The 21,880-nt window shown below is 35.1% G+C and overlaps 1 long non-coding RNA gene across 1 annotated transcript in view; it reads left to right on the top strand.

Moving 5' to 3' along the window:
• LOC131421852 (uncharacterized) overlaps positions 1–19,345 on the top strand; it is a 73,966-nt gene extending 54,621 nt beyond the window's left edge. Inside the window, exons 2-3 of the long non-coding RNA XR_009223959.1 lie at positions 15,799–15,864; positions 19,190–19,345. This is a non-coding gene — a long non-coding RNA (uncharacterized LOC131421852). The remainder of the gene's footprint in view (positions 1–15,798; positions 15,865–19,189) is intronic.
• The last annotated feature ends 2,535 nt before the right edge of the window (positions 19,346–21,880 follow it).

The raw sequence follows: 21,880 nt of genomic DNA, 5'->3' as shown, positions 1-21,880 counted from the left end.
AAAATAATGCATAGACCAATTGTTGCTATATAAGTGAGCACAGCAGCATGGGTTATATTTGATCCTGTACAAAGAAGAAGAAACCTAACTAACGTTGCAAGATGTCTACTGACTGTAGAAACACTAAAAAATGAGCTGATATACATCACTTCTGTCAAGGGAAATGCAGAAAAGATGGCCCCAGCAAAGGGGGATTTCTGAAGAACATACAAAAATGCTCCAGATGAGAGAGTCAGTTTAAACACTGGCCAGGGTCGTACAACTTGAAACCAGGTTATGACATTAGCAGTCAAATAAGAACTGCACTGCCCCCTTATAGTTCCTTCCTTTTTCTTCCCCAGCCAGGGAAAGTGGAAGCTTTCCCATAACAGTGATGTTGAGGTATAGAACACATAACTGAGTGTTTATTATCAACAATAAATTCAAGAAATGTTAATGGTTATCTAATTGTCTCTGGATCAAACCAGTGCAATTTAGCTCTTTCACACATAACTTGTCTTTGCCTGAAAGTAAAAATCCTCCCAAAGTCTTCCACAGGCATTCCTTAAGCTAAGAGTTGGCAAACTTTTTCTGTAAAGGGCTAAATAGTAACTATTTTACACTTTGCAAGCCAGATGGTCTCTGTCACAACTTTTCACCTCTGCCATTTTTAGTACGAATGCCTCAATAGACAATACCTAAGTGAATGAGAGTGGCTGTGTTCCAATATACCTTTATTTACAAAGACAGGCCACAGGCCAGATTTGTCACATGGACCATGGTTTGCCAATGCTTGCCCTAAGAGATGGAAACAACCATATTCCTCAGTTTTATATGAGTATTCTCATTATGATATCCTTGAAATAGTGACTAGTTCAATTGCTGAGACAACCAAAAGGCATAGCTACTTTCTTTAGCAGTAGCTAAAACCTTAACTCTTCTTGGCTAAACTGTGCTTTTTGCCCCATTATTTCAACTGCAAGAATTCGAACTTTCTATAATTACTTTATTTATTTTACCTTTTCCCTACAATACTTTGGTGACCTGTGCTGCTTTCTATAATTTCATTTCCTTGACTTTTTTCTACTAACTAAATCTGATGCTGTTCCCTCCTCTAATAAAATAAATTTCCATTCAAATTTCTTATACATTCCCAGTGGATCAGTGGCTAGTCAAATATAGCATCTCTATGCATCTTTATGATCTAGTAAGTAGGTAGAGGCTGGAAAAGATCACTGTGTCCAATAAAATCTTTTCATGCCTGAGGATGGGAAATTTCACTTCAAGCACTTTGTCACATTGGCTAGATTGTCTAAAATCAAAGAAGTAAACAATAGTTGCAACAGTGGTCTTTGAAAATAAGCATAAGAAATAAATTTAATCCTTGTCATTTGTAACATTGCTTGTTTTGGTTTTATTAGTTTATTAGACATTAGGTATAAGAATCTAGTCAGGAAATTGATCAATTGATTTTCAGGATATGACTCAAAGTAGAACTATGTATTACATATCTTGGTGGATGTAAGAGTAAAATTATTTCAAAAGTGCCTCAAGAAGACAAAGGCAACTAGGTAATCAATCATTGCCTGAATATCAAGCAGATTATTGGAGAAGAAGAATATTTTCTCGGAAGTAAATTTACAATATGATAATAGTAACATCTTTGATTCCAGAGAAATAAAAATAGATAATAAAACAAATATAATGAATTGATGAGTTATTTATATGTTTGTTTGTTTAAAGAGGGAGGAACCTTTGAAGTTTGAGGTTTTGTGGGTTTTATTGTTATTGTTATTATTTTGTTATCACTAATGTTTGAGTTAGAGTGAAAATGCCTTTATTTTATTCTCATAAGCGGATGTTAGGTCTAAAGCCCATATTCTGAGAACTTCAAAAGACAGGTTTTTTTTAATCCTCGGTAGTATGGCAGGCTGAAAAAAAATTATTCTCTCTATAAAACATTTAGAAATACTCTATAAAATATAACAAACAATCTTTCATATGCACAGCTGAGTTTACATGAAAGTAAAGGAAAATACCTAGCGTTCAAAATCAGAGTCAGGAAACCAGTTGTCAATTGAAACTGAGGCTATATCTGCCCCAAGGGCCTTTACAGATCTCAAAAACCTAGAACCTAGGATGGTAAAGGCCACTCAGACTCAAAACAAAAGTCTTGGGCTGTGCGAGGATAAAGAACCAAGGTCCCCACACAAACCTGGGACCCTTGAAAGACTACAGCCGCAGTGAAAAGGAAAACTGAAGAAAACCTATTTATTGCCCTAAGGAAGTGACAAGGAAACAAGTCTGTGTTGATCTGCAATGTGGAAAAAAGGAAGTTCCTGAGAATTAAAATCTGCAGTACTGTTCTTATGCAAGCTTGAGGTTTGCATTTATATTACCTACAAGGTACAGAAAATGAGAAAAAATGAATAAATTGCAGTGGTCACAAGTTTGTAGCCCCCAGACTTATGTGGCAGAAGCAAAAGTGAATTCCTGCTTGAAGGACACATCCAGGTCTTAAAGAATTTGCACAGTCAAAGCCCCATGAAACATGGATTCATAAACCAAAATTACAGAGCACATAAAGAAATAACCCATCATGAATAGGAGTCATCGAAGCAACAGACAGTATAGTCAAACTTGCAAGAATATCATATAATTGGAAATATCAGGAAAAGAGTATAAAACATTTATTAAAACTATACAGAGAAAAGAAATCACAAATGTAAGCAAGATGTATCTGAAAAGAACAAAAAAGAATTTGTAGCAATGAAAACTATAATTTTTCAAATTAAAACTTAGTGGATAAATTAAAACGCATGCGACTTAGCTGAAAATAGAATTAGTGAACTGGAAAAATTAATCTGAAAAAATTACACAGGATATAACAAAATAAACAAAAAGAAAAATATATCCAACAACTAAAAAATATATTCTTCTCCAGTACATAGGAAACAGTGCAATACAATTACTTTTCCTCTGAACAGAATGCAACAAATGAGACACCAATAACAAAATAAAAAGAGCAACTGGAAATTTAAAAACACATTACAAAGAAGCAGTATTATAAAAATTAGAAAATAATTTGAATTCTACAACACTATATATCAAACCTATGAAAAAAGCTGAAGTGGTACATGAAGAAACCACACACCAACCACTTGCATTGGGTAAGATTATTAGAGTAAGTATCCAACCGAAGAACTTAGAAACAAAGCAACAAAATAAATCCAAATAAAGTGAAGGAACTGGAAAAATAAAGATAAAAACAAATATTAGAGAAGATCAGTAAAGCCATAAGTTTATTTAAAAATAAAAAAGACTGATATAATAGACAAATTTTTGACAGGAATGGTCAAGGGAAAAGAGAAAAGATATGAACAAATATTACTAAAAATGAAAAGGGAAAAATGATTACAGATAGAATAGAGAGTAAAAGTATTACAGCAAAGGGAACCATCAACAAAATGAAAAGACAACCTCACAACTGGGAGAAGATATTTGCAAATCAGATATCTGATAAGGGGTTAATATCCAAAATATATAAAGCACTCATACAACTCAACAACAACAGCAAAAAACAACCCAATTAAAAAATGGGCAGAGGATATGAACAGACATTTTTCCAAAGAAGATGTACAGATGGCCAACAGGCACACGAAAAGATGTTCAACATCACTAATTACTAGGAAAATGCAAATCAAAACTACAATGAGATATCACCTCATGCCCATCAGAATGGCTATAATTAACAAGACAAGAAATAACAAGTGTTGGAGAGGATGTGGAGAAAACGGAACTCTCATATACTGCTGGTGGGAGCGCAAATTGTTGCAGCCACTTTGGAAAACAATATGGAGATTCCTCAAAAAATTAAGAATAGAACTACCATATGACCCAGCTATTCCACTTCTGGGTATTTATCCAAAGAACATGAACCCATGAATGTGTGAAGATACATGCACCCCTATGTTCACTGCAGCATTATTCACAACAGCCAAGACTTGGAAACAAACTAAATGCCCATCAACAGATGAATGGATAAACAGGATGTGGTACACATACACAATGAAATACTACTCAGCCACAAAAAATGAAATCTTGCCATTTGCAAAAACAAGGATGGACCTTGAGGGTATTATGCTAATCGAAATAAATCAGGCAGAGAAGGTCAAATACTGTTATGATTTCACTCACAAGTAGAAGATACAAACAACAAAGACAACAACAAACAAACACATAGATACAGAGATTAGATTGGTGGTTACTAGAGGGGAAGGACAGAGGGGAGAAAGAAAGGGATGATAGGGCACATGTGTATGGTGATGGATGGTAATTAGTCTTTGGGTAGTGAACACATTGTATTCTACACAGAAATCAAAATATAATGATGTACACCTGAAATTTACATAATGTTATAAACCAATGCTACCTCAATTAAAAAAATACATATATTAAAGCCAACATCAGGAATAACTGTAGGCCCTTAAATTTGAAAACATATGAAATAGTCAATTTCCTTTAAAAAAAGTAACATTTAATAATGACTAGAAAAGAAATAGAAAATCTGGATTTGTTTTGGATCATTAAGGAAATTTAATCAGATAAATCTAACTATAAATCTACCCATCAAATACTCTAAAATATTAAATTCCTAGGCCTAATTGTTTTACAAATGAATTCTAACAAATGTCCAGATTACAGAGAGACCTAATAGTATAGATTAGATAAAGAGAAATAATATTCTCAAATTCTTTATGAGATTAGTGTGATCTTGATGACTTTACCAGCCGAAGACATGAGAAGAAAATTATAGGTAAAACTAATTTGTAAAGACATACAAAAATATGAAATGAGTATTACTAAATTTATTCTAACAATGTATATAAGAAATTAATATGTCAAACAAATATAGGTTTATCCCAGCAATGTAAAAATGGTCTAACATGACAAAATCTGTCATTGTAATTCTCCACATTGATATTGAAGCAAACAGCAATATGGCCATCCCACTAGACTGATGAAAAGCATTTGATAAAATTAAATATTCATTAATACTAACCATTAATGATAAAAATAATAATAATACATTTCTATTAACCTGGGAAGAGATTATAAATCTAGCACTCTGATAAAGGAAAACTACTTAAAATTAAAGAGTGTCAGTGGCAAAATTTATAAGCATTTCTTTTAAAGTCAAGAGTAAGACAACCAGGTCTATTGTCACCACCTTAATTCTACCTGGGATTGAAGGCTCTGTGAGCATAAAAGAAAGGGGAGTAGAGGAGAGTAAAGATTACAAATGAAGAAGAATTATGATCATCCACAGATTGTTATCCACATAAAAGGCTCAAAAGAATCTAGAAAGAATATTAGAAAAGTAAGAATCCAGCCAGGTGGCTGGATATAAGGTTGGTAAAGAAGACTCAACAGCTTTTTCACACGATTTTTAGAAAATATAATTTTTAAGTTTACTTACAGTAGAAACAAAAATAAAAATATGTGGATATAAAGGCAAATGATGCTCGACATCTGTATAGAAAAGATAATACTTTATTTAAAGTCATTAAAAATACCTAAAAAAAATGTAGAGATATATCATATTAATGGGTAGCAGCACTCATTATCTTAGATGTGACAATTATTTCTCAGTGCAATACAAATCAAAATTCTGAGCAGGTTTTTCATGAGCTTGATAGGTTAAATTAAAAAAAAAATTTATTTGGAAGAGGAGATGGCCAAGAATAGACAACTCAATCTTGAAAAAGAATAAAACGTGATGAGAGTTTCCAGTTACCAAGACACTAAAATTTATTATGAGCAAATCATAACCATGCATCTATGAAAATTTGATTTATGACAGCAGAAGCATTACAGATTAAGAAGAGAGCATGAACTATTTAGCAAAAAGTGGGGGTTAGTCAATTGGTTAATCAGATAGAAAAGAAAATACAATTAGCTTTCTACCTTGCAACACACACACACACCACACACCCACACACCCACACACACACACACAAATTGCAGGTTGATTAAAAATATAAACATGAAAACCAAAATTTGTAGAAAAATATTACAATAGCTTTTGTTAAGAAAGGATTTCTTAGGACGCAAGAAAGTAAGCAGTAACCATGAAAGAAAAAACAGTTCTTTTTTCAATGCAATTTTGTTGCATTAAGATTAAAAACTTCTGGGGGCCAGCCCTGTGGCTTAGCGGTTAAGTGCGCATGCTCCGCTACTGGCGGCCCAGGTTAGTATCCCAGGCACTCACGACACACTGCTTGTCCAGCCATGCTGAGGCCGTGTCCCACCTACAGCAACTAGAAGGATGTGCAACTATGACATACAAATATCTACTGGGGCTATGGGGATAAAAAGGGAAAAAAAGGAGGAGGATTGGCAATAGATGTTAGCTCAGGACTGATCTTCCTCACACACACAAGAAAACTTCTATTTATGAAATGTGATAAATACAAGGCGGACAAAGGGAAAAGATGTTGCAATGCATGTAATTGACAAAGGATGAGTGCATAGACTGTAGGAAAACCATCTTCAAATTAATAACAAAAAGACAAAATCTAGGGAAACATGGGCAAAAGATACATTTTGATGGAAGAGATAACCCAAAAATATTATGAAAAGATTATCAGTTGCACTAATAATAAAGGAAATCCAAACTGAAACCACAATCATATATAATTTAACACCAAATTGGTCAAACAAATGATTCAAAAAATGGGTAAGTGACAACTACACTGCTGACGAGAATATATTTGGTACAGCCTCCTTTGAGAGAAAGTTGACTATGCACTAGTTGGTAAATCAAAAATGAACGTAGCCTATGAAATTCCACTTCTAGGTATATGGTTTAGAGAAACTTTGCACAAGGAGGCGAGCATAGTAGCAATGGTATAAGAGCCATCAGTAAGTGTAGCACATTTATATAATATAATACTACATAGCAGTGCAAATAAATGATCTAGAGCCACATATATTGACACTGATGAATTTCCCAAACTATATTGAATGAAAACATTATTTCTTACGGATAGTAAAAGAATAAAATGTGCTTGGGAAATACAGATAAAAATTTAGGCTGGTGTTTCCTTCTGAAGGATAAGGAGAATATGAAATAAGAGAGGATTATACTCTATACTTAAACTGGCTGGTGTGTTCACTATATTGTTTATATATTCTCTTGTCTGAAAATTTTCAGAGTAAAATGTGTAAACGAAGGAGAAAACAACTGCTTCAGTATTTCAGTCTCCTTTCCTATATTACTGTGTGACTTACCAGCTTATGCCACCATTTTTTAATTAAAGATTTCATTTATTCATTTTTTTCCCCCCAAAGCCCCAGTAGATAGTTGTATGTCATAGGTTCACATCCTTCTAGTTGCTGTACGTGGGACTCGGCCTCGGGTTGGTCGGAGAAGTGGTGCCCTGGGGCGCGCCCGGGATCCGAACCCGGGCCGCCAGCATCAGAGCGCATGCACTTAACCGCTAAGCCACGGAGCCAGCCCTATGCCACCATTTTTTGATTTTCATCCCCAGAAATCTTGGCTGAGTTTCTTCTGGAGAAACTGAGTGGAGTAACTATTCCACTACATGGATGTTTAGTCTATATATCTCTATTCTTACACTCTAGTTCTTATATTGTTCCAGATTCACAATGCCGGTTGAGCAAATGGTGTGAAAGAGAAAGTGGAATATTTGCTATACAGGAAAAACTGAAGAGCACTATAAAGATCTCTCAATTATATCCATAAGTTTCAAAGATTGGTATCAAGAATAGGTCTGAGCTCCTAGCTCTGGAAGCAGTTTGGCTCTTTAGAGAAATACTCTAAAGCCCAAAAGCTATTCCATGAAAACAGAATTAGTGGAGCCCTGTTCAATCATTCTCTGTCATTAAGTGAATTAAAGTGTGTATATACAGCACATCCTGCACTATTTAATTGAGAGTAGTAAATATATCCAGTGATGTAAGCAAGTAATGAAACTTGCTTGGTGCAGTGATTGAGGAGATGTGACATGATTTCTTTTTAAAATATGTCTGTAAAAATACAAGCAACCACAAACCATGAAAGTAAGAATAAGACATATATAGGCTCAACAGAGGAATCTAGCATTCATAATTTTACTAGTAATCTAAAGGCACTAAATGTTGCTATATGGGAGAATTGATTTATTGTTACAAAAAACTAGAAAGAACAAACCTTAAACAAGCATCTTTGACAGAGCAGGGACACCAAACTAAAGATGTAATGGGGAGGAGATGATCCATAATGTGTGACTCAGAAGATGTTGATTAAACTTCTCCTTTGAAATACAACATTCAGAGAGTTATAAGACTTGTGTACAATAAAATGGCAATAGAGGGCCCAATATGGGATTAAAGAATACTAGGGCAGTGTGTAATCACTACCCTAGTACTTGGTACAACTCAACTGTGCAGTGTGTGTGCAGGGGCTAGATTGTTAAAAAACCGTCAAACAGCTGTGACATATGAGGAAGTGATACATTTTCCTGCTTGTGGAGCAGAAGCAAAAAAGACTAAAGCATGCTGTGGCACAAGGTGGCATGATGTGGCTTAGCTGTAGGGTAACGAAAAAGCGCAAACCAATCAGTTTGTGTCTAGCAATACAAAATGAAGTAGATCACACCATGGGGCACAGAGGCAAAGATACAAGTCATGGTGGATCCTATAAACCAGATGCAGCTGTGACCCAAAGGGCTCTCTTAATGGTAGGACTTTACAGAGGAGTATTCCTTAGACATTTTAACTTGGGGAACAGAAATCATTTTTAATTTCCTATATGTGCATCTAAATGAGGTCCTATAAATGTGTGTGTATATATTTAAAAAAAAACCAAATTAATAACCATAACAAAAGAAAATTAACAATTAAATTGCAATTGAATTTAAGAAGTAGTTAAAGATAAGCACCCCTTATTGTGGTAGATTCCTTGCAGAGAATAAGAGAAGTATTTTCCTTATAATTCCCAAAGATTGATTCCCTTGAGATGTTCTTAAATTTGCTGTAAAGAAAAAACATTTGTAGAGTTATCCTAAAACATATTAACAGAAAACGTTAAAAAATATATTTAACTCAAGGATGAAGACAAAACGTATAATAGGTCAGAGAAGATTTCAGGGAGGATAAGTCACGTGAGATGGCCTATGAATGCTTCACAGGATTTTGATGAATGGATTTGAATGGAAAGTGTCTTCTGTATGTTAGGAACAGTCCATGTAAAAGCCCAAAGACAAGAATAATCCCAGAGTTCCCAAGAAAGTAGCCTGACTGAGAAGAGCAGGTATTTTGTAGTCTTCAGAAATGACGTTGGGTGGCTGAAGTAGAGTGGGATTCCTGAGAGCTTTGAATTCCTGGATGAGGAATTCCACGTTTGTCTCACAGAAGAGGAGGAGCTGTATTTCACTAAGATTCGTTTCTCTTTAGTGTGTAAAGGCCATTTGAAATGGGGGTTGGAAACTCCAGAGAAACAGGAGCTACTTGCATTAAACTATCTAAGAAGTGATTAGAACCTAGGCTCCTGGTGGTGTCAGTGGTAATGGGAAACGGTTAATTCTACTCACATACATAGTTATTTTTAAATTTATTCCCTCATGTATTCATTCAGCTAATGTGTATTGAGTGCTTACTATGGGCCAAGTTCTATAGTAAGCACCAGAGATTCGGCAATGACCAAGTAAAGCAAGGTCCCCATTCTCAAAGAATTTACATCCAAAGATCATAGAAAAGCAAAAAATAAATAACATTGTATAGTGTTAAGAACTGTGAAAAAATAAAGTAGAACACTGGGATAGAAAGTAATGGGGAGAGTGGCTAGTTGAGAAAGGGTATGTGGTTAGGGGCGGCTTCAGAGGAAGTTACATCTGAGCTGGGTCCTGAATGAAGTGAGGGGATGATCCTTAGCAAAGAACATCCCAGGTAACGGAAGTAATGCAAAGATGCTGAGCCAGCGGCAGTCCTGCTGTGGAGACTCGCAACACACAACAGCATATTGAAAGCTCTAACAAGTCCTGCTTTAAAGTATGGACTAATACTTTTTCATTTTCCCCTCATATCCCACACGTCTTTTTAAAAATTTGCTAGCATTTCTCCAATTTGTTTGAGTCCAGACTGTTTGTTATTGTTGGGACTGTTTTTCCTTAAACACCTATTGATGTGTTATGCTAGACAATTTACGTCAACGTCCCAATCATTTTGCAAGTTTCTTTTTCTTTTTTTTTTGTAAGATAAAATGTGAATGCAAGTAAAAATGTCACTGCTTAGCTTATTTCCTGGCTCATAATAGTAAATTTGCATCAAGGAAATGAAATGCCAGGTGTTATTATGATAAGTCCTTCAGACTAGCTCAGTGATATGTATTTTTAGTTCCATTGGCATTGCCTCCACACTATTTCAATCATCCTCAACTCATCTTGGAACCACCTTCCCACTCAGTCTCACTGTCTTCTGCCACCTTCTGGGTTGATCACGTTTTACAACCCCAGTTGGAGTAATCACCGTGAAAAGCAGTTTCATCTAATTGCTTTTCTGATCAATAACTGGGTCTACGTTGGTTACAGAATAAAGTCAAAACTTTCTTATCCGATATTCAAGGTTCTTTTTCCAACTGCAAACCTACTGTTTAAAATTCTTATCTCCCACGTTAGCCCAGCTTGGAATTTCTTGCCCGTTACCTGTGCTCAGTGTTCTGCACCACCTAAAATAATATTTCCCTCCTCCTAACGTAAATCTAATCCATGTTACTCATATTTCAAAGCCTATGTTTTGTAAGGGCCTTTCATTACCTCTGCACAGTTCATAATTCTCTCTCTTCCTTTCCAATTTCAATAACATTTGTTGTCTGTACTGATAATGTGATAGATACATACATATATATTTATACAGTCATGTGCCACATAATAATTTTGGTCAACGATGGATGGCATATACGATGGTGGTCCCATAAGATTAGTACAATATAGCCTTGGTGTATAGTAGAATATACCATCTAGGTTTGTGTAAGTGCACTACAATGTTCACACAATGATGAAATCGCCTAACAATGCATTTCTCTGAACGTATCCCTATTGTTAATTGATGCGTGCATTTATATATATAACATAACGTGATATATAACATTATACATATGTATTTGTTTATATTATAATTTTTCTAGCTATGAGAATATATGCATGTGTGTAAATATATTGTGAGCTTCTGAAAGGCAAGAATGATTTACTTCTTTTATTTCCATTAACACCAGAAGAGTTGTCAGCTAATAATATATACTCATATTTATATTGATTGATTAAAAACCTACATATAAATTATAAACAAACACAATTCATGAATTTGCTAATATAGTTGTTCTTAGTCCATCGTTAGTCAAGATTTGGCTTGTCCCATAATACTTTTCCATTTTCCTCTCTTATTCCACACATGATTTATAAAATGTGTTCTGTACATATTCTCTCTTTCTCTCTCTCTCTGTATATATGTATATACACATATACATATGTATTTGCATATACATATATACATACCATATGCAGATTCTGTCTATACATAACATATATCAGATACAAAATACATATGACAGTGTTGGTTTGACAACATAAGGTCACATTTACTACTACTACATAGCTTATCAATGATTCTCATTTCTGAGAATTAAATAAACCAAAGGTTGGCAAATCTGACCCATTACCTGTTTTTGTAAATAAAGTTTTATTGGGATGCAGTCACATGCATTTGTTTACATATTGTCTATAGTTGTTCCTCCTAAAAGGAAAATTTGAGTAGTTGCATCATTGAGTATATTTAAGCCTAAAATATTTACTATGGCCTTTTACAGAAAAAGTTTGCTGATACCCGATACAAAATAAGAAAAAGTGTAATGCTTTTGGTTTGTATCATTCTTGAGACCCAGGTGTCCTAGATCAATTGATATTCTTCTTTTTGACTTCTCCCTTTATTCACTTGTAATAGGAGTCTGACACTGGACACGTCACCCAAAGGGACATTATTTGCAAATCATCCTTTTGTTTTTCAAGGCATTCAGTTTGAGATATACTGATCTTGAAAATGTGGAATATGTTATAAGGAGATTGCAGAAAGTGTAGAAGTTGAGCTTAATCTGGAATTATTTTCTTCCAAAGTTCCTTCGATTATGCAAGGCCTAATTAGCAAGCTAAATCATAACACGAAGAATGTGTTTGCTTTGCAAAATCAAATCAATTGCACAATTTATGTTCCTTGCAGCAGCTACTTTCCGTTTTTATAGAAGCAGATACATTCCAGCTGTGGATATGAGCAGCTCTGCCTCGTACTCACTGACAGTGGAGATGTTGCACACTAAATACAGATGCCAACAATCAAAACTCATAAGCAAATTTCTTTTTTTTTTTTGAGAAAGACCGGCCCTGAGCTAACATCTATTGCCAACCCTCCTCCTTTTTTTCCCTTTTTCTCCCCAAAGCGCCAGTAGATAGTTGTATGTCATAATTGCACATCCTTCCAGTTGCTATATGTGGGACGCGGCCTCAGCATGGCTGGAGAAGCGGTGAGTCAGTGCGCGCCAGGCATCTCAACCTGGGTGCCAGTGGCAGAGCGCGTGCACTTAACTGCTAAGCCCTGGGCCGGCCCTCAAGCAAATTTCTGAAAAAAAAGGCCAGTATTTTTGAACTGAAAATGACTAAAATTTAATATATTATAGGTGTTTAGTAAGCCTGAGGAAATAGAGTAATATACACTATTACATACTAACATGTCAATTTCAAGGTTTATTCTATTAACTTGGGGTTTGAACTATATTAATATTTTTATGCATCCCAAACTGACACATTAAATTACTAATTTATGACAAATTCTAAAATTGTAACATTGAAGAATAATATTTTTATTCCTTTTTAACACAACTTGAAGCAACTAAAGAGAGGATATATCTTATTTTAAAGAGACCACCAGTCTCTTGTTAATGAGTTAACAGATGAACTCTTTTGACATTCTCAATAAATTTCATTGACCTTATCACATTCAAGCATATATCTGTGTAATATCTAAGGCATGGGTTTTGGCTCAATCTTTCCTTATCAATATCTGTTTTGCTTAATAAATCTAACAATTAGTCGTGTTCTTATTTTCCTAGTTCTATCAACCATTTTATTGTATTAGTACACCATTAATTCTAGAATATAGCACAGTGATATTAAATAATTCCAGAATTTTAAGAACATGCATTCTTGCCAAGCAAAAGCAATACATAAGAACTGCATGTAATGAAATGTAAGTGGAATCACACAGTATCTTGGATAATAATTGTAAGGTATCCCTGTTCACAGAGCTAGATTCTGAAATCACTCATCAACTTTTCCTGTGTGCTGAGAAGTTAGATGAAAGCTAGGATTTTAGCTAAAATTATTTTTCACACGTTAGCACAAGCCCATTCTGCATTTTTTATCGCTGTACCTTTGCTAATTTGCACCTCACATTTCTAAATTTCTACTTTTACTATGTGATAAGGATATACTTAAGGATATTGCAAATTGATTCTGAAAAGGACAAAGGAATAAAAGGAGAACATACAATCACTATAAAAACATATAATATTATTTGAAAGTCTAATAGATTTGGAATTTGTACATTAGCATAACTTTTTTATTTGTGCATGCAGCAATTGCTTTTGAGTTGACATATTCATTTAAAACTTAATTTAAGAAAGAATATTCATGTGCCATGTCTTATAATGCCATTAGCGCCAATTGAGGAAATATTCCTGAGCTTCTCTCAGGATCTGAGTCATGCAGGGAGAGTTGCATATATGAATATGAGAAACATTTGATGAGGGTACCTAAGAGTAAGGAAAATTCAATGGTATTGATTCATATTTCATAAAGTGTATTCCTACAGTTGTGTCATGAAAGTTAAAAATAATAAGGTTCCATGGTTCAATAAATTTTGGAAGACATTACATATTATCTCCCTTGAAAATTCAGTGTTCATTTGTATATTTCAGGCTCTGAAAAATCCTAATTTGAGAATACTAAATTTTTTTGTTTTGTTTGCTTTGCTTTGTTTTAATTTACCCTTCATTCTTCAAATTTATTTAATCATGAAATGCTTTCTTTAAGTAACAACTATTGACATCCTCTGAAACAAATGTTCCAGAAAACACCTTGGGAAAGATGGAAATAGGTCTTTGAACAAACAGATGGAAACATATGGAGGTAGAAAAGCTCACAGGGTACTGGCCAGTCTCTTGCCAGATTCATTCATAGCAGATGCCAAGTCTAGCTTCGCTCGGGTCTTCTCTGGTTAAGAGGTAATCTGTGCAACAGCAGATGCTCAGAAGGGGACTGAGAGCATAACAGTGACTCTCAAGCGTCTTAGACTCTATGACTGACAGGCACCTTTCAAGAAAGGCCCAATTGTACTCTCCGGGAATTTCTATCTGCTGAGAGCCATGTGCTTCCTTAAGGCCACATCCCCTTGTTAACCCATAGGCAAGGACCCACAATCATACTGTTTAACAGAAAAAAGGTTATAAAACACACTTCTTCCCAAACCATGAGGTCTTTGGTCCTTTTGTAATTAAATTAGACAAACACTTATGGAGACCAACACATGTGTCCAACCCTGTGTTAAGGCTGGAGATTATAAAATGATAAAGTAAAAAGCCTCAAAGGAGTAGCAAGTTAGTGTAAGATACAGCCATATAATCAAATAACCACAATAAAGTATGATAAACGCTGACTAGTGTCATAGGAACACACGGTGAGGGGAGAATACATGCCACTTGTGGAAGACAGAAGTAAAAGGCAGCCAAAATTTCACAGAGTAAGTGACATTTAATCTGAAATAATTTGATAACAAATAAAATAATTTAACCAAAATGATTCACTCCATAAAAAAAAAAATGGACTGAGAAAGCTGCTGCCTAGTAGAGAGCCAAATATTTAAGTGGGTCAGAAACCACCAGGAACAAGGCTATCACATCACTAGGCCATCTATGTCTAGCTATGGCCTGGAGTAGTAATGCCTGCTGAGATGGTCATTCAACAACATTTCTGAGCATTTACTATGTGCAAGGTGTACTTATTAAGTACGAGGCACTTGTGAACAAGTCACGAATCTCAGGCTTAAGATTCTAATAGTATAATGCAAAACAAAAATGTAAATAGGCAATTAAAATAAGAAGTTTTTAGTAAATGTATGCAAAATGCTGCCTGATATGGCAAGTCAGTTCCTTGCGTTTACGAAGAGTTTACTATCCTGAGATAGAGTGGTGAACAAAACATTCTGGTCATTGCCCTCAGAAATTGAGTCACAGATAGACTTTGATAAGGCCCTGATTCTAGTCCTGTGTATGTGTATACATGTATATGTATGTGTGTGTGTTTACAAAATTATATATATATAAAATTTTTAAAATTTTAAATTATCTCCTTTATAAAATAATACAATGGTGAGTCTCAATTGCTATTTAGGCAATAGTACAGCTTCAAGACTTCAAAATGGATCCTTGTTAATACTCAATGCATATTATGCACATGAATCCACACACAACGCATTTCAAGTAAAGCTCTCTGGTTGATACCTCTAGTTTGCTCACTATTGGAGAGTTTTTCTCAATGTGCAATTTATGTTTTGGATATTTTCTGGTATTACTAGATCTCTTTATTAAGAGATAAGGATGGGATAGGTAGATGGAGAGAATTTCTGTTATTGTCTCATTTTCTTTAAAATTTTGCACATAGGTCTTGAGATGTCATTTTTAATAACACATTCCTTTCTCTAATTCTTTCATAGGTAAAATCTAGATTATATATGTCATGAGGTAAAGGCAGCCTATGCTGGTAAGCTCTACATATTTAGGTAAGGTGATATTTTAAATTGAGCATTTATCTTTAAAGTTGGTAATATATATTTGTGGATAAATTTGGAAAAAAATTAAATACACACACGTACACATAAAAACAAAACATTTCTTCAGATGAACATTTTATCTCCCCTAGGATCACAAACAGTTCAAAATGACTCTGTTAAGGTTGAGTTCATCTCTGTAAAAATTCAACTCATAGACAAAGACTCACTTATTCCTTGATTCTTAACATGATAAAACTTCCTTGAGAGTTTTATTGTTGCTGCATAATTAAGACTTGGTATCTGTGTTGTTGGGGGTCTTACTCTTAAATGTTACAGAAATATCATGCGGTATGGCATGATGCATGCTATCAGGTAGCAGAAGCATCCCAGGTAGATGTTAGCAAGTGTGGAAGATCAGATGTCATCCCACGCAGTAAATGTGGCTGCCTTCCAGTCTAGCCCATCTGCCCTCCTTCTGCCCCCACCACCCCACACACTTCTATTCAACCAGAAATCAGAGATGAATTTTTCTTACCTTTTTGTATTTCTTTAAAGAAAAAAATGACAATTTCTTAGTAATCATCTACTAATTAATAAAGGAGCTTGATACCACAGTGGCATTCAAAAACTACTATTCCACTAACAGGAGAGTATCTGGTAAATCTTCATTTATTTTGCTTATACTTTAAATTTTCAAAAGACAGTGGAAACAATGAAGGCAACTTCTACACTGGATTCAAGTGGGAAAACTGGGATGAAATGATAATTTATCACCAGATAGAATCATTGAAAATGTAGGAAGGGAATTTCTTAAAAATTTGCATGACACAACATTTATAGGTCTCAGAACTCTATATGTTCCACATTATACACATTTGCTCAAATGTTCCTGTTAATGTCTGAAATGTAAAAGTGGTCATGCCTGACAAGTTGAAGACAGCTTTGCCAGCACTGGAAACTTCATCTTTTCAGAAAGTCTGCTTCCTTATCTTTGTGATTTTTTTACGTTAATTTACTTTTGTTGTTTGATTTCCAAAGTTATAACCATTCTTTCCAGCTCCTTTTATCACATTCTTTCAGACAGTATTCTTATAAGTTGCAAGGATTTATCCTGAACACCTGAGACATAGCTCCTGAGCAGCTGTTGCTTATTAAATCTCCTCTTGTTTTCTGATTATTAAATTTCAAAGTTAAAAGTAGCCTGTTGCATCTCTAAGCAACATTCTAGTAACGCATTCACAAGCACATACACAGAATTATAGACTTCTATTTCCATCAGAATTCTCACTGATCTATTTTGGTGCTCACTGTGGTCTCAATCAGGATCACTAAAGAGCGGTCCATAGCACTTACCTGTGTAGTCCTGGGTCCCTTGGCAGAAAATGACTACATCATTGTGAAATTCATAATAGCAAAGAAGACAGTTAGAAATGTGCCTAAGACTTTAGTAATAAAATATTTTGACAAAAATTTTCATAATCCTTCTACCTGGATAATCTTAAAAGAAATATAGTTGAAGAAGTATCAGATGATCAAAAAATGAAATTTTGACCCTACAATTACAAATACTCTCAATGAGGAAGAACTGGAGTGTTATTCAAACATACTAAAATTAAATTTACAGATAAATTAAGGTTTTCAAATAGATATGTACAAACAAGTTAGTATATACAGTACAGTGGTTAAGACTCGAAGTGATTAAATCTTTGGAGTTTGGGTTTGAAATTCTCCTTTCTCATCAGCCCCGTGACTTTGAGCAAGTTACTTAAGCAATCTGAGCTTCTGTTTCCTCATCTGTAAACAAGAATAATAAAATTACCTATCTCAAAGGGTTTTTAATGATTAAATTAGATAATACTGATAAAGCAATTATCTTAATGCCCAGTTAATAATAAGCATTGAATACTGTTGGTCATAAAGAAGTAGGAGGGTCACCTAAAGAAGATAAATATAAAAGTTAACATGAATAAAATCAGAAAAATTGAAGTATCAAACATGGTGAAACTTTGAAAATGTTCTAAAGAAAATACAAGGCTCGCAAACAACCTCATATCCCAGACGTCATCGTTCAAGTCTCACCTTCCTAGCAAGGTCTCCACAGAATTTAAGATTTCGACCTCCCACCCCCACCCTCACACCCCTTATTTCACTTCTTTTCTTATTTTTTTCCATCAAGCTCCTAGATCAGTACCTGCACCATAGTAGGTGCTAATATTTGTTGAATGAATGAATAAATTATAGATCAAGTAGAACAAAGATGGAATAAATTCATTGCTTAGGGAAAGTGATATAAAGTTAACTGATAACAGAAAGAAAGCACAACTGTTTATCTTTACATTTATCTTCTTCCATAATGAGAATGTTTTCAAAATGGAATGGAAAGAGCACATATTAAAAAGGAAATTAATCTTTGCACAAGTCAGGATAGACCCGTCTATACTGGAGTACAAATAAAGCCCACAATTTTATAGTCCAGTGTGGGTCTGGGACTCTCCTTCACAGGAGACAGCTTTATAGGCTGTCTTATGTTACTGATATCTTAACCACATGGTGTCCAAGTTCACTATGGAAAGGAAGGCTAAAACAAGAGTTTTACGGCCAGAATTGTAAGATTAGATAGATAGATAGATAGATAGATAGATAGATAGATAGATCGATCATGTCTCTCCACATCTTACTGGCCAAAATTCAGTCACGTGGTTCAAACATAACTGCAAAGGAAGCTGGGAAATGTAGTCCTCCAGTATGCCCAGGAAGAGGAAATGGTGTGGTGAGCACTTTAGACAGTCTTTGATACAATGGTTAAAGTAGAGAGCCATTTTAAGTGAATTCAAATCCCCAGCCTAAGTTAATCAAACATCATATTATGTAAGGAATTTACAAGGGTAATTATGGAGTCATTAAGAGTAATCATATTTAAGTTTTGAAAAAATAGAAATGATGGCAAAAGAATTGAGGTGGGAAATGTTTCCTTAAAATCTGTTTGAACGCGATAAAAAGACAAATTCTAAAAAAATCAAACCAGGAAACCTACAACTTCTCTGTAAAACTCTAGAAGAGATGACTAAACAGATGGTTTATAAACCCCCCAAAAGTAAGTGGTGATATCTAGGAGCCAACATGCACTCACTAAGAAGTCAGCATGGTTGGCATAATTATCAAATAAGTTTATGATCAAAGAAGGTTGAGATGGACAGGAATAGAGGGGATAAAATGATTAAGCTTAAAGAATCTTTTAATGAGAAGTGACATCAGCAACACAGTGGAGTGAACTGTTCCCTTTGTCTCTCCCCTTCTGAATTACAACTAAATGGGCATTCATTGACCAATGGAGGATACCCACACAGCACAACAGGATTCCTGAGAGACCCATGCAGCTATACATCTGAAGGTGGACGGACTGAATCCCCAGGAAGCAGTGGAGATAGGTGAGTGTTCCCCTACCCCTCCCTGGCAGCAGTAAGCCAGGTCGTGGGTCCTTGCACAGCAGCTGGTGCTACACTAAGAGGAGGTGGGGACAGCCCAGACTGCACGTGAACACTATCCCAGCCTACAGGAGTGCACACGGTGCTGCAGCAGCCCTGCCAGCAGGAATGCACCCTGATGCAACTGTAGGAGGAGGTGGCGGCAGGACTGCGTGTCCATGCACATGCCATCCCAGCCTGTGGGAGTGCCCACCGTACCTGCACAGCTTCCAGGAGAGGGGCTAGTATCCGAAACACAGCTCCTGCTTCCCCGCAGGGGTAGCAGATGGAATCTGTGACCTGATACAACCACAAATGTGCTGGCAAAGGATCATTTCATCAAACACCACGAAAAACTACAGTAACACTTCAGAGCAGAAGGAAAATGAGAAGTCTCCAGAAACCAACCCTAAAGTCACAAGAATTTACAATCTAAATGACACAGAATTCAAAATAACTGTCATAAAGAAACTCAATGAGTTACAAGAAAACTCAGAAAGACAGTTCAATGAGCTCACGAATCAAATTAAGGAGAAGAAGGACTACTTCACCAAAGAGATTGAAACAATCAAAAAAAACCAAACAGAAATTCTAGATATGAAGAACACAATTAATGAGATAAAAAATAATCTAGAATCCTTAAAACATAAAGCTGACATTATAGAGGACAGAATTAGTGATTTAGAGGATAGAAATATAGAAATGCTTCAGGTAGAGGAGAAGTGAGAACTAAAATTTTAAAAAAATGAAGGAATTCTTCAAGAAATATCTGACTCAATTAGGAAAAGCAACATAAGGATTATAGGTATTCCAGAGGGAGAAAAGAGGAAGAAAGGAGCAGAGAGCTTGTTCAAAGAAATTATAGCTGAGAACTTCCCAAACTTGGGGAAGAAACTGGGTTTACAAGTACATGAAGCCAATAGAACTCCTAATTACATCAATGCAAAAAGACATTCTCCAAGGCATATAATAGTAAAACTGGCAAAAGTCAATGACAAAGAAAAAATGTTAAGGGCAGCAAGGCAGAAGAAAATAACCTACAAAGGAACCACTATCAGGCTTTCAGCAGATTTCTCGGCAGAAACCTTACAGGCTAGGAGAGAATGGAATGACGTATTCAAAATACTGAAAGACAAAAACTTTCAGCCAAGAATACTGTATCCAGAAAAACAATTCTTCAAATATGGTGGAGAAATAAAAGCTTTCCTCCATAAACAAAAGCTGAAGGAATTCATCACCGCTAGACCACCCTGACAAGAAATGATGAAGGAAGCCCTCATTTTTGAAACAAAAAGGCAGAGGTCTACAAAGCTTTGAGCAAGGAGATAAATAAACAAAATCAGAAAACCGCAGCTCTTTATTAGAACAGGGTAGCAAACACTTAATCATAACATAAAAGATAAAGGGAAGGAAAGCATCAAAAATAACTGTAAACACTTCAATTTAGTCACAAATTCACAACACAAAACAGAATAATTTGTGACAAAAATAACTCAGAAGGGGGAGAGGAAAAGGACGAAACTTGCTTAGGTTAATGGAAATAAGAGGCTATCAGAAAAAGGACTATCTCATCTATGAGATCTTTTATATAACCTGATGGTAACCACTAAACAAAAAATCAGAGCAGAGCCACAATTAATAAATAAAGAGAAAACCATCACAGAAAACCACCAAACTGAAATGGCAGTCAGAAATACAAGGAAAGAGAAACAATGGAAATATAGAACAACTTGAAAACAAGAGATAAAATGGCAGTATTAAGTCCTCATATTTCAATAATCACTCTAAACGTAAATGGATTGAATTCTCCAATCAAAAAACAGAGTAGCTGGATAGATTAAAAAATAAGACCCAAGAATATGCTACCTCCAAGAAACACATCTCAGCTCTAAAGACAAACATGGGCTCAGAGTGAAGGGATGGAAGATGATACTCCAAGGAAACAACAAGCAAAAGAAAGCAGGTGTTGCCATACTTATATCAGACAAAGCAGACTTCAAGATAAAAAAGATGATGAGAGACAAAGAGGGGCAGTAAATAATGATAAAAGGGACATTCCACCAAGAGGACAAAAAACTTATGAATATATATGCACCTAACACAGAAGCAACAAAGTATATAAAATAACTATTATCAGACCTAAAAGGAGAAATTAACAGCAACACAATAATAGTAGAGAACCTCAACACCCCACTTACATCAATGGATAGATCATCCAGACAGAAAGTCAACGAAGAAATAGTAGATTTAAATGAAACACTTGATCAGATGAACTTAGTAGATATATATAGAGCACTCCATCTCAAAACAGCAGAATACACATTCTTCTCAAGTGCACATGGAACATTCTCAAAGATAGACCATATGTTGGGAAACAAGGCAAGCCTCAATAAATTTAAGAAGATTGAAATCATATCAAGCATCTTTTCCAAAAACAATGCTACGAAACTAGAAATCAACAACAAGTAAAAAGCTGACAAATTCACAAATATGTGGAGACAAAACAGCATGCTACTGAACAACCATTGGATCAATGAAGAAATCAAAGGAGAAATTAAAAA

Source organism: Diceros bicornis, chromosome 25 (assembly GCF_020826845.1).
Source record: "Diceros bicornis minor isolate mBicDic1 chromosome 25, mDicBic1.mat.cur, whole genome shotgun sequence".
Classification (NCBI taxonomy): Eukaryota; Metazoa; Chordata; class Mammalia; order Perissodactyla; family Rhinocerotidae; genus Diceros; species Diceros bicornis.
This window is presented reverse-complemented; position numbering and strand designations above follow the sequence as displayed.